This window comes from Mus musculus, chromosome 12, assembly GCF_000001635.26.
Source record: "Mus musculus strain C57BL/6J chromosome 12, GRCm38.p6 C57BL/6J".
NCBI lineage: Eukaryota > Metazoa > Chordata > Mammalia > Rodentia > Muridae > Mus > Mus musculus.
Genome location: NC_000078.6, coordinates 69496847 through 69507454, shown reverse-complemented (window position 1 = coordinate 69507454; position 10608 = coordinate 69496847). Strand labels below are relative to the sequence as shown.

General features: G+C 46.9%; 1 long non-coding RNA gene across 2 annotated transcripts; it reads right to left on the bottom strand.

Annotated features, from left to right (window-relative positions):
- Positions 1-713: 713 nt before the first annotated feature.
- On the bottom strand, positions 714-10223 carry Gm31512. 2 transcript variants are annotated; one of them, XR_381638.4, is made up of 3 exons: positions 9612-10223; positions 6083-6415; positions 714-1052 (listed from the first exon to the last, which is right to left on the bottom strand). It is a non-coding gene; the product is annotated as a predicted gene, 31512 (long non-coding RNA). The 2 variants fall into 2 exon arrangements; XR_381639.4 differs by lacking the exon at positions 714-1052 and having other exon boundaries at positions 3392-6415; positions 9612-9769; positions 9975-10223.
- Positions 10224-10608: the final 385 nt, after the last annotated feature.

Sequence of the window (10608 nt, the reverse complement as noted above, 5' to 3'; positions counted from 1 at the left end):
GAGGCTTGGGCTCATATGTTACTGCAGCAAAACCTTGCCTGTCCTAACTGATAGGAGGATCAAGTTCTGGTTTTAGACTCTCAGATGAATGGAAGAGGAAAATGGAGGTGATTGTGATCGTGGGAAGCAGAGATAGGAATCTACGTGCCAGAAAAGAGAGCCCGGAAGAGTGGCAAGAGAGGCTCTGGCAAGGGCTAGCTTTCAAGAGACATTTTATGCCCTGGTTTTCAGGGACAGGTTGCACATGACTTTGTGTGGGTTGCTGTACAAAGCACTAAAGACCAAGTAACCTAAGCCACAGACATTTCTTTTCTGACAGTTTTGGACAGAGAAGTCTAAGATCAATGTGCCAGAGAGCTTGTTTAGTTTGCATCCTATCTTCTTTCTTTTTTTTTAAATATTTTTTATTACATATTTTCCTCAATTACATTTCCAATGCTATCCCAAAAGTTCCCCCATACCCTCCCCCCCCACTTCCCTACCCACTCATTCCCATTTTTTTTGGCCCTGGCGTTCCCCTGTACTGGGGCATATACAGTTTGCAAGTCCAATGGGCCTCTCTTTCCAGTGATGGCCGTCTAGGCCATCTTTTGATACATATGCAGCTAGAGTCAAGAGCTCCGGGGTACTGGTTAGTTCATAATGTTGTTCCACCTATAGGGTTGCAGATCCCTTTAGCTCCTTGGGTACTTTCTCTAGCTCCTCCATTGGGGGCCCTGTGATCCATCCATTAGCTGACTGTGAGCATCCACTTCTGTATTTGCTAGGCCCCGGCATAGTCTCCCTATCTTCTTTCTGAATTACACATACCCACGAGAGAGCTCAGCCTGGCCTGCCCACTCTACCAGAGAGGACAGCACAGCTGGGCAGACTAACTTGCTCTAGAGCCTTTCGTCTCCGTGGAGTTGAGGTATGAAGAAGAGAAGAGAGGGACGTTCCAGAGGCATCGTGATTGGTGTGTGACTAATGTGTCCTTTTCTTCTGAAAGAGAAAACGCACCTGCATGGGGCAGGTAGGGAGCTGTTTAAAAGGAGTAGTAGGAACAGCAGGAGCTGGGGAGACAAGATGTAAAGAGAATTTCTTAAAACACTCATTATTCAGAAAATCATGATATCTTGTAAGCAAGTTGTAGTTTGGATCGATATGCCTCCCCCCGCCCCCCGCCCCCACCATCCCATAGACTTTCATTTCAGTGCTTGGCCATAGGAAGTGTCACTGTTAGGAGGTGTGGCCTTGTTGGAGAAAGTGTGTCACTTTGGGGTGGGCTTTGAGGTCATATATGCACAAGCTACATCCAGTATGGTTACACATACATGGTCTCTCCTTACTGCCTTCAGAGCAAAATGTAGAACTCTTAGCATTGTCTCCAGCTCCAGTTCCAGCCCCATGTCTGCCTGCATGCTGCTGTGTTCCCACCATGATGATCATGGACTAAACTTCTAAAAACTGTAAGCCAGCCTCAATTACATGTTCTCCTTTATAAGGGTTGCCATGGTCCTGGTGTCTCTTCATACCAATAAGCCCTAATTAAGACAGGAATTAAAATATTTGTATATAACATATATATATAATTTATATTTTATCATACATAAAAATATTATATACAATATATAATAAATAAATATACATATACAAAAGAGTCTGTATTACTTTCATTTTGTTTTTTGAGACAGGGTCTCTCAACATAGTCTTAACTGTCTTGTAACTCACTATGTAGTCCAAGCTGGCCTTGAACTCATGGTGGTCCTCTTGCCTTTGCCTTTCAAGTGCTGGATGTAAAGGTGAGACACAGAGAAACCGTGTCTCAAAAACCAAAAAAATAAATTTAAAAAATTAAGAAAAAAATAAACCAATGGCAGAAGACTGAAAACGCCTCCAAGGGCCACATGTACCAACATGTAACGCACAGAAAAGCCCCTGCATGCCATGCCTGCATGCCACGTCTGCATGCCACCCCTGCTTGCCACCCCTGCATGCCAGAGAAGAGGGGCTGGGCCTTTCCCAGTCCTCTGAACACTTCCATTCTCAGGAGTGAGTGTCCTTCTCTTTCTTATCAGTTTCTAACTCCATCACTGCCCATGTATCCCTGGTCCAATTCTTTATTCCATGATACAAGAACCTGAATGTCTCAGTGGGTATCCTGCATACCCTGACCCAAAGCAATAACAAAGAAAGAGAGAGACAGGCCTCTGCTGTAGCTCCCTCCTCTCTCTCTCTCTCTCTCTCTCTCTCTCTCTCTCTCAAGTATCTACTTTACTTTATGTATATGTGTGTGAGCCTGAGGGTATGTGTGTAAGCCTGAGGGTATGTGTGTGAGCCTGAGAGTATGTGTGTGAGCCTGAGGGTATGTGTGTGAGCCTGAGGGTATGTGTGTGAGCCTGAGGGCATGTGTGTGAGCCTGAGGGTATGTGTGTGAGCCTGAGGGTATGTGTGTGAGCCTGAGGGCATGTGTGTGAGCCTGAGGGTATGTGTGTGAGCCTGAGGGTATGTGTGTGAGCCTGAGGGTATGTGTGTGTACTGCATGTGTGCAGGGCCAACACAGGTCATCAGATCCCTTGGAACTGGAGTTACAGGAAGTTGTGAGCCACCGTGTGGGTGATAGAAACCAAAGCTAGGTCTTCTGCAAGAGCAGTAAGTGCTTTTGATCACCAAACCTTCTCTCCAGTTCAGTCCTTCTCCTATGAGGATGGCAATCTCATGGATACCAGCCCCACTCTGAAGTCCTCAATAGCCTAGTTACTCCCTTAAAGGCCCTGTCTCCAAGAGCATCGGTCCCAACCAAAGTCAAGGCTACAGCATAAGAACTCTGGAGAAACACAATTCGGTTCTTAACAAGTTAGAATAAGAAATGAATGGTTGGGGTGAAAAAAAATTTCACACTTCCTTGTCATCATTGGGAGTGGGAAATATTTTAGACAAATATTTGCTTCTAGACAGAGCTGAGCTGAGCTGAAGGTGCCGTAGTCGGTGATTCCCGAAGGCAGAGGCAGGTGGGGTTTTTTTTTTTTTTGGTCTGTTTTAAAGTGAAGCACATTTATGTTTTTATTGTGAGTAAGTATGTGTGTGTATTTGTATACGTGCAACAGTGCACCTGTGCAGGTCAGAAGACAACTTCCCAGAGCTGGCTCTCGCCCCCATCTTGTGGGTCTTGGGGATCAAATTCAGGTCATCAGGACTGGTGGCTGACACCTTAACTTACTGACCCATCTGTAAGTTTGGTTTGGTTTGGTTTGGTTTGGTTTGGTTTGGTTTGGTTTGGTTTGGTTTGAGACAAGGACCTTGACATCCTGAGTTTTCTCCATTTTCAAGTGCTGGGATTAGAGGAATACACTAACATGCCTATCCTTTAACACACACACACACACACACACACACACACACGAAACAAAAAGAAACAAATAAAATAAAACAGGTTTTTATTATTTAGCTTCCTCCACCTCCTAAGTATTGGGATCACAGATTTGTGCTAACACATCCAGTTGGTAATGGAGATTTGAGAGCCCACTGCATGGGACTGAGGTTTGGGTTAGAAAGTTTATGGACATTCTTTTGTTTAGAAACACACACACAATGATTGAAAGCATTGAGAAAGAGAGGTTTATTTTATCTTACATCATGAAGGGAAGTTAGAGCAGGAACTCAAGGCAGGAACTGATGCAGAAACCCTAGAGGAGTGCTGTATGTATACTGGCTTCCTTTCCCTGAATTTCTTCTCTCTCTCTCTCTCTCTCTCTCTCTCTCTCTCTCTCTCAGACAGAGTCTGTTTATATAGTCCTGGCTGTCCTGGAACTTGCTATGTAGAATATGCTGACCCCCTAAACTCACGGAGATCTGCCTGCCTCTGCCTCCTGAGCGCTGGGATTAGGCAAGTACCACCATGCCAGGCTTTCAGCTACCTTCCTTTCAGCCCAGGACCATCTGTCTAAGGGCAGTACTGCCCACAGTGGCCTGGGCCCTCCCAAATCAATCATGGTTCAAAGAAGAAGAAAAAAAAAAAAGTCCCATGAAGTTATCTGCAGGTCAATTTGGTGGAGTCAGGTTTTTCTTCCCAGATAGTTCTAGCTTTTGTCAAATTCACAAAAACAAACACGAGAGAGAGAGAGAGAGAGAGAGAGAGAGAGAGAGAGAGAGATTGCTCAGTGGGTAAAGTGCTTGCCTCCAAAGACCAGAACCCCTGTCAAGAGCCAGATGCAGTGGTGAAGCCCTGTCATCTACCCCAGCCACAGTGAGCAGGAGAAGAGCTGGGAAGGAGAAGCCTCAGGGACAGCCAGCCCAGAGTATGCAGCATGGCAGAAACAAGAGAGACCCTGCCTCTCGACAGGGCAGAAACTGAGACCAAATCCCCAAAAGTTGTCCTCTGATCTCCACACACAGGTGTGCACACACAAATTAAAAAAAATAAAAACCCCCAAGAACCGCCCTACACCATAACCAATACCAAGACCATTCCGTGAGAATGGATGCACACACCGCCCTTGAGGAGAGGAGGGAAAGGGAGGAGGGGACAAAATGTCCACATCACCCCACCAGGATGGAAACACCCAGGGCAAGCCAGACTGTCCACCTCAGCTGTCTGCATATCTAGCAAGGCAGGTAGGGCCAGGCTGGGGTCTCAGGAGGCCACATGGCCTGTGGAACTCATCAACTGTCCCTGAATTGCTGAATTTTTTAACGGAGTGGATCAAGTTCGATTAAATGAAAGCCAGAGACTTGTTCTCTGTGTCCAGAACTCATCCACAGGCAGCCGTTTCCTGGAGTCCTGCTTCAGACTCACCAAGTAGGTATTTCCTCCACCGTGAGGCAGCTAAACTGCTTGCCTGAGGTGGGTGCTGGAAGAGCCGGTGAGCTCAGGCACACCACACTGCTTCTCCAATGCTGCCTGGCTCTTCCTCGGAGAAAGCTCCTGACTCCAGCACAATTCTAGGCCGGCAGGAAATCACATGGATTGGTCATCCCTCCTCCCACCCCTCCCACACTGGTGAGTGTGTGTGTGTGTGTGTGTTTGGTAAGAGTTTGGCTACTGTCCTGGGAAGCTTTCCTGAAACAAGACCAGGGCTGTTTTTAACTAATATTGAGAGAAAAGTGTGACCTTGCGCTGAGAAAGACTTGCACTGGTTTGAAGAAAGCTACAGAGCAGGCACAATATTTGCATTTTCTCTTACTTGGAGAGGCCACCACGAAAGCAGCCACGCCCTGACCAGTCTTTCTGAGAGCCCTGGGTTGTGAAAGAGTGTATCTGGACGTTCCCTTGGCGGGGGCCCTCATACAGTCTCAGTGCGTATTGGTGTCTCGTGCCTCTTGACAGTGTGGCCTCCGAATGAGAAGCACAATCGTCCCCTTTGTTCCTGTTGGCAGAAACTGGCTTCTGGCTCTAACGTCTTCATTTCCTCTACATCTTTGTTTCCTTTAGGACACACACACACACACACACACACACACACACACACACACGCTCATGAACAGCTGGAGAAATGAGGTGCTTGGCTCACAAACAACAGACTCTGACAGAGCCGCCCATCCTCCCCAGCTGCACCAAATTAACTTGGCATGATTTTGCATACTTCGCAGTCATGCATTGCAGAGGGATGCTTCTCCGCTCCTGTTGCTGGCTCCTGACCTCAGAGACCAGGCAGCCCGCCCCCACCCCTCCTGGTTTGTTTATACCTGTCGGTCTTCTAAAAGGAAGGAAACAGCCTTATTCTTCTTGTATCTTTAAAATAGAAGCTCCCCAGAGGTTCCAGATCTGCACTTCAAAGGCAATAGAAAACCCTTACCCAGTTCAGCCAGCTTCAGGAAACTAGTGCTTTTAGTTACAGGTTTCCTGGAGCAGGGGACCTCATCTTGGGGTGTGCACACGAGTATCAGGGAGTCTGCAATTCTGTACCCACCAATGAATGAGTTTGTTTGAAAAACCAAACGGGATTGTGTTCTCCTGCATCCTTGTGGGATGCTGTTGTTCATGACTTGGGAGTGTTTGTACTCTACACAGGGTGAGGTGTGACTAACAAGGAGCACATGAGAAACCAGTACCTGGTGCCTGTTCAGCCCTTACTCCAAAAAGCATCATCAGGAACTGTCTCACCTGAAAAGCCAGAGTCCTGAAAAAGTCATTCTGTTCCCCGAAGTTTCAGAACAGCCAGAGGAACCTCCACTTGGAGGTGCATGGCTTGTACGGTTCGTCTGGTTAACATCCGCACCAGAGATGTTCTCGAAATGGTGTTCAGGAAGGAGCAAGGATAAGTTCAGAGTCCACAGCAGCTCTTCCCACAGCCTGGAAAAGTTTTCTCAGCCCCACGCATCTCTCCCCAGGCCTCAAGGGAAGCTTCCTTTAAGCTGATTGTTTGCCTGGGTTTTGTCTCCTGGAGCTGAGCCTTCCTGGAGGCCTCTGGTGAAAGCACTCATTCACTTTTTTCCCCTAGGAAAAATGCAAAACCAAGAAAGGAAATGCCTGTTTGTTTGTTTGTTTGTTTGTTTTGATTATTGTATAGTGAACTACTCTTAAACTCGGCAATTTAAAACATTGGGTGTCATCTCTCAGCTCTGCTGGTTAGAAACCTGGCTTGCCTTCTCTGGCGGCTCTGGCCTGTGGTCTCAGCTGAATCATTCATTCGCTGAGACTGAAGTTAGACCAAGACTGCTGGGGAAGGACCTGCCTGCAAACTCAGTCATGTGGTCGCTACAAGCTTAGTTCCTTTCTGGCGACTGCCCAGGGACACACAGCTCCTCGCGGCCCAGCCTCTTACTCTCTGCCTGCCTGTCTTCAAGACTTGGTGGCTCCATTCTCCCAGAGTGAGTGAGCCAAGAGAAACATGGAAACCAAGACAGCGGCTGCACTTCGGTCTCTCTCCCCTCCCCTCCCCTCCCCTCCCCTCCCCTCCCCTCCCCTCCCCTCCCCTCTTCTCAGCACCCTGTTCTAGATTATATAGAACAGAAGCCTACAGGGTGTGTCCAACCTTGAATTGCATGTTTTGAAAGCCAACAGTCATTTCAAGTATAAAGACTGAAGTACAAAGATTCTGCGTCTTATTTATACTCGAAAAGAAGCCATCTGCCAACATTCTGGGAAGCACAAACTGATAAATAATTATACTTGTGACTATATCAATTCATTCCAGAAACACCAGATACATGCATGTATCTACCATGCCAGTGTCTAGGGACCCCATCTTGCCTTTTCACAGGGACTCTTAGGATTTGAACTCAAGTCCTGCATGCATTGGGAGCACTCTTACTCACGGGAGCCACCTTCCTAGCCCCATAATCTATGTAATTTATAAAGAAAAAAATTGTTGTGCACACAGTTTGGAGGGCCGGACACTTCAAGGGATGCTGCCAGCATTTGGTCAGGGCCTCCGTGCTGCACTGTGACAGAGTGGAAGGGCAAGTGTGCCAACTCAATTTCTCCTCTTGGTAAAGCCACTGATGCCACCATGGGGCCTCCTCCACCCGTGAACTCATCCAACCCTAATTACCTCCCAAAGGTCCCGCCTCCAAATAGCATCAACATATGAATTTGAGGATTCGATTTCTAACCTAAGAATTTGGGAAGGCTATATTGACGCCCCCGTAGTCTGATCCTGGCTGTGGGAGCTGTCTGTTGAGCGAGCAGAGCCAGGTGTCATGTGATCCTCTTGCTTTCCTTTCTGTGTGTTCAACACCAAGAAATACCAGCTCCTCAGGGCCCAGAGACTCTATTTGGGCGGTGAACTGTTTTATGCTGTAAAGAGTTTCCTCTACTGTCTCAAGCATTCCCTGTTAGCTCTGAGTCCTTGTGACTCTGTCATCTCTTGACACAGTTAGCAATGCCTGAGCTATCCCGGGCAGCGTCCTGGGTGTCTGGTCACAAATGCTGGGATTCTGTCCTCAAGGTTTGGACCTCGCCTTCAGGGAAGCTTCCAGTTTCATGAATCTCATTTTAAAACAGTAACAGAAGCCTCCAAGGCCAGGAGCAGAAGTGTCTGAGTCTACTTCCAGCGAAATGCCGAATGCTGTGCTAATCTCGGAGGCATGAAGCTAAATCCTGAGAAAGACATCGGATTATCTAAAGCCCGCTACTATCGGAGTTGTGCTCTGCTGCACTGAGAGCAAACAGAATTTCAGGTACACTAGCTCTACAGCCATCTGCTGTCATCTGGACTGAGCTGAAATAACATTAAATTGGGTTTTGGTGTTAGAAGTCTTCAGGCTCCACCGCCCAGACCTTACTTAGACAACCAGCCTCAGTCGCGACCATTTGCCAACACTGACTGTTTAGGACGTATAGGCCCCCCAAACGGGACTTCTCATCTGGCCATGCTCCACCAAGATTTAATCCTCCCCTTCCCTCCTCCCTCCTTTTGGTTCTCTTTGCTCACCTTGTCTGATTTGGTCTCAAAGGGGCCTTAAGTGAATCCAGTTTGGGGAGTTCACTACATTCTTACAACCAAGAGTACAAGAGATAAATAGAGCTTCAATGTGGTCTAGCTTAATTTCTCCCAAAATTCAGAAATCTCCAAAGGCTTATTCCCCTACTGACAACACTTTAGGATGACTGGAAGACTGGCCCGAAGCATCCAGTGCCCTTTGGAAGTCTCTGCTGTCCTAGGCTTTATCTCCACGTTGACTCAGACATTACCCTCTCTGAAACTTAAGGCGACTGATTTTGTCTTCTTGGGCAAACTACATGACAACTTCTCCTCTGTAGTGGCCTTTCAGATATTTGAAGAAAAATGCTACCAGGCAGGGTGATGCTGCCACCAATGGACACAATTTGCCTGAGTCCCAGAACTGCCACCATTGGTAATGCATGATTTTGAGTAAGTGTCACCTGTAAGCAGATAATATGACCCACCCTACAGTACAATGGCCAACTATTGTGGGACTGCCTCCCATACCCACACCCAGTGACCTCCTATCAGTCCCTTAAAATTGGCAATCTACAGGACTAGAAAGATGGCTCAGCAGTTTAGAGCACTGGCTACTCTTGCAGAAGACCCAGGTTCAAATCCCAGAATGGATGTGATGGCTAACAACCATCTCTAACTTCAGATCTAGAGGCTCTGACACGGTCTTCTGGCCTCTGTGGGCGCTAGGCACACTTGTGGTACACAGACATAGGTGCAGGCCAACATAAGCTAAAAGTAAAATATATGTTTTTGTTTTGTTTTGTTTTGTTTTAATTTGGAAACTTAGGGGCCCTTAGAGATAGATGGCTTAGTGATTAAGAACATTTGCTGCTCTTACAGAGAACTGGGGTTCAAGTCTCATAATCTATATGGCAGTTTATAACTGTCTGTAACCCCAGTTATAGGGAATTTGGCACTGTCCTCTGGTCTCTGTGGGTTCCATTTATAGTGCACATACATATATTCATACACAGAAAATAAAATTTAAATTAATATTTGTTTAAAATTGTCATTGTAGCAGTGTTTGCACTATGGATATTGGTAAGTGCTACAAATTAGGAAGATCTTCTGGTTTGGGTTTTCTAGTACCGCTAACTGTAATTTGGTTTCATTGTCAAGATCAAGCATGCATAACTGTTCTTTGTGAACTCTAAATATTAGCTATTTTGATGGACTGCTATAAACCAGCCCCTAAGCAGTTCTATTCCTGAATTTTGGGGTACTCACTTTCTCTGTTGTCCTTTGGCTTGTTTGGGGACTTACTTGGTGACATAGAAGACCACAGGAATTCTGAGTACAGGCACAGAGGGCCCTAGAGCAGTCTCCCCCACTGATCTGATGCCCTGAGAAGCCATGTTCAGTCTGCCATCCTGTGGATGAGAAGCCTGTAAAGGACAAGGAAGGAAAATGAGGTAGAGCGGTCCCTGGATGTCCCACATGCCTCCGATGTGCAGAAACCCACACCAGACAGAGAAAAGCCTCCTGGCCCCACTGTGGAGGAGTTATGAGCAAACGGTTATTGTGGGAAGACGCTAGGTTTAGGTGTGGTTTCTACACGATGATGGCTGACTATTACAGTTATTATCAGACCCCGCCAAGCTTCTTCTTGGCCAAGTTAAACTCCCTGGTCTCTGGCTGGCATCCTGATCCTCCACTGGAGGGGCTCCAGTGGCCAGTTCTGAGATGAGCCGGTACTGTTCCCCGGGGCATGCCCTGTGTGGAGGCTGTGGCTGGCAGCCCAGGAGTCTGGATTCTGGCTGAACACTGCAGGCAGAGAGAAAGCCGGACTCTTGGCACTCACAGCTTTCTGTGATCTCATCCAAAGCCTCTTCAGTCAGCTCAACACCCCCCCTTCCCCCCCGGCTGTGAAACTAAGCCCTCCCATTCTAGCATCATTTTCAGGAATCTAAGTGTGCGTGTTGTAGCTATGACCATTATCTCCCCACTTTCGGCTTATTAAATCGGTCTTTCAAAATCAGGATTCAAATTTGTTTTAAAGTTTTCCAGCTGTAGCATTTCTGCAATGGCTTGGGTGTTTCCCCAAGTCCATGTGCTAGAAATTTAATTCCCAATGCAACGACTTGGGATGATGGGCTCTTCAGAGATGGTCTCATGGGCTTTTCCTCTTTTAATGGCTTCGCGTCATTAGAATGGGAGTGGGCTTGCTATCACAAGATTTGTTTTCTTTCATGTGTGTATCTCTCTGTGTGCTTGTTTGTGTTTT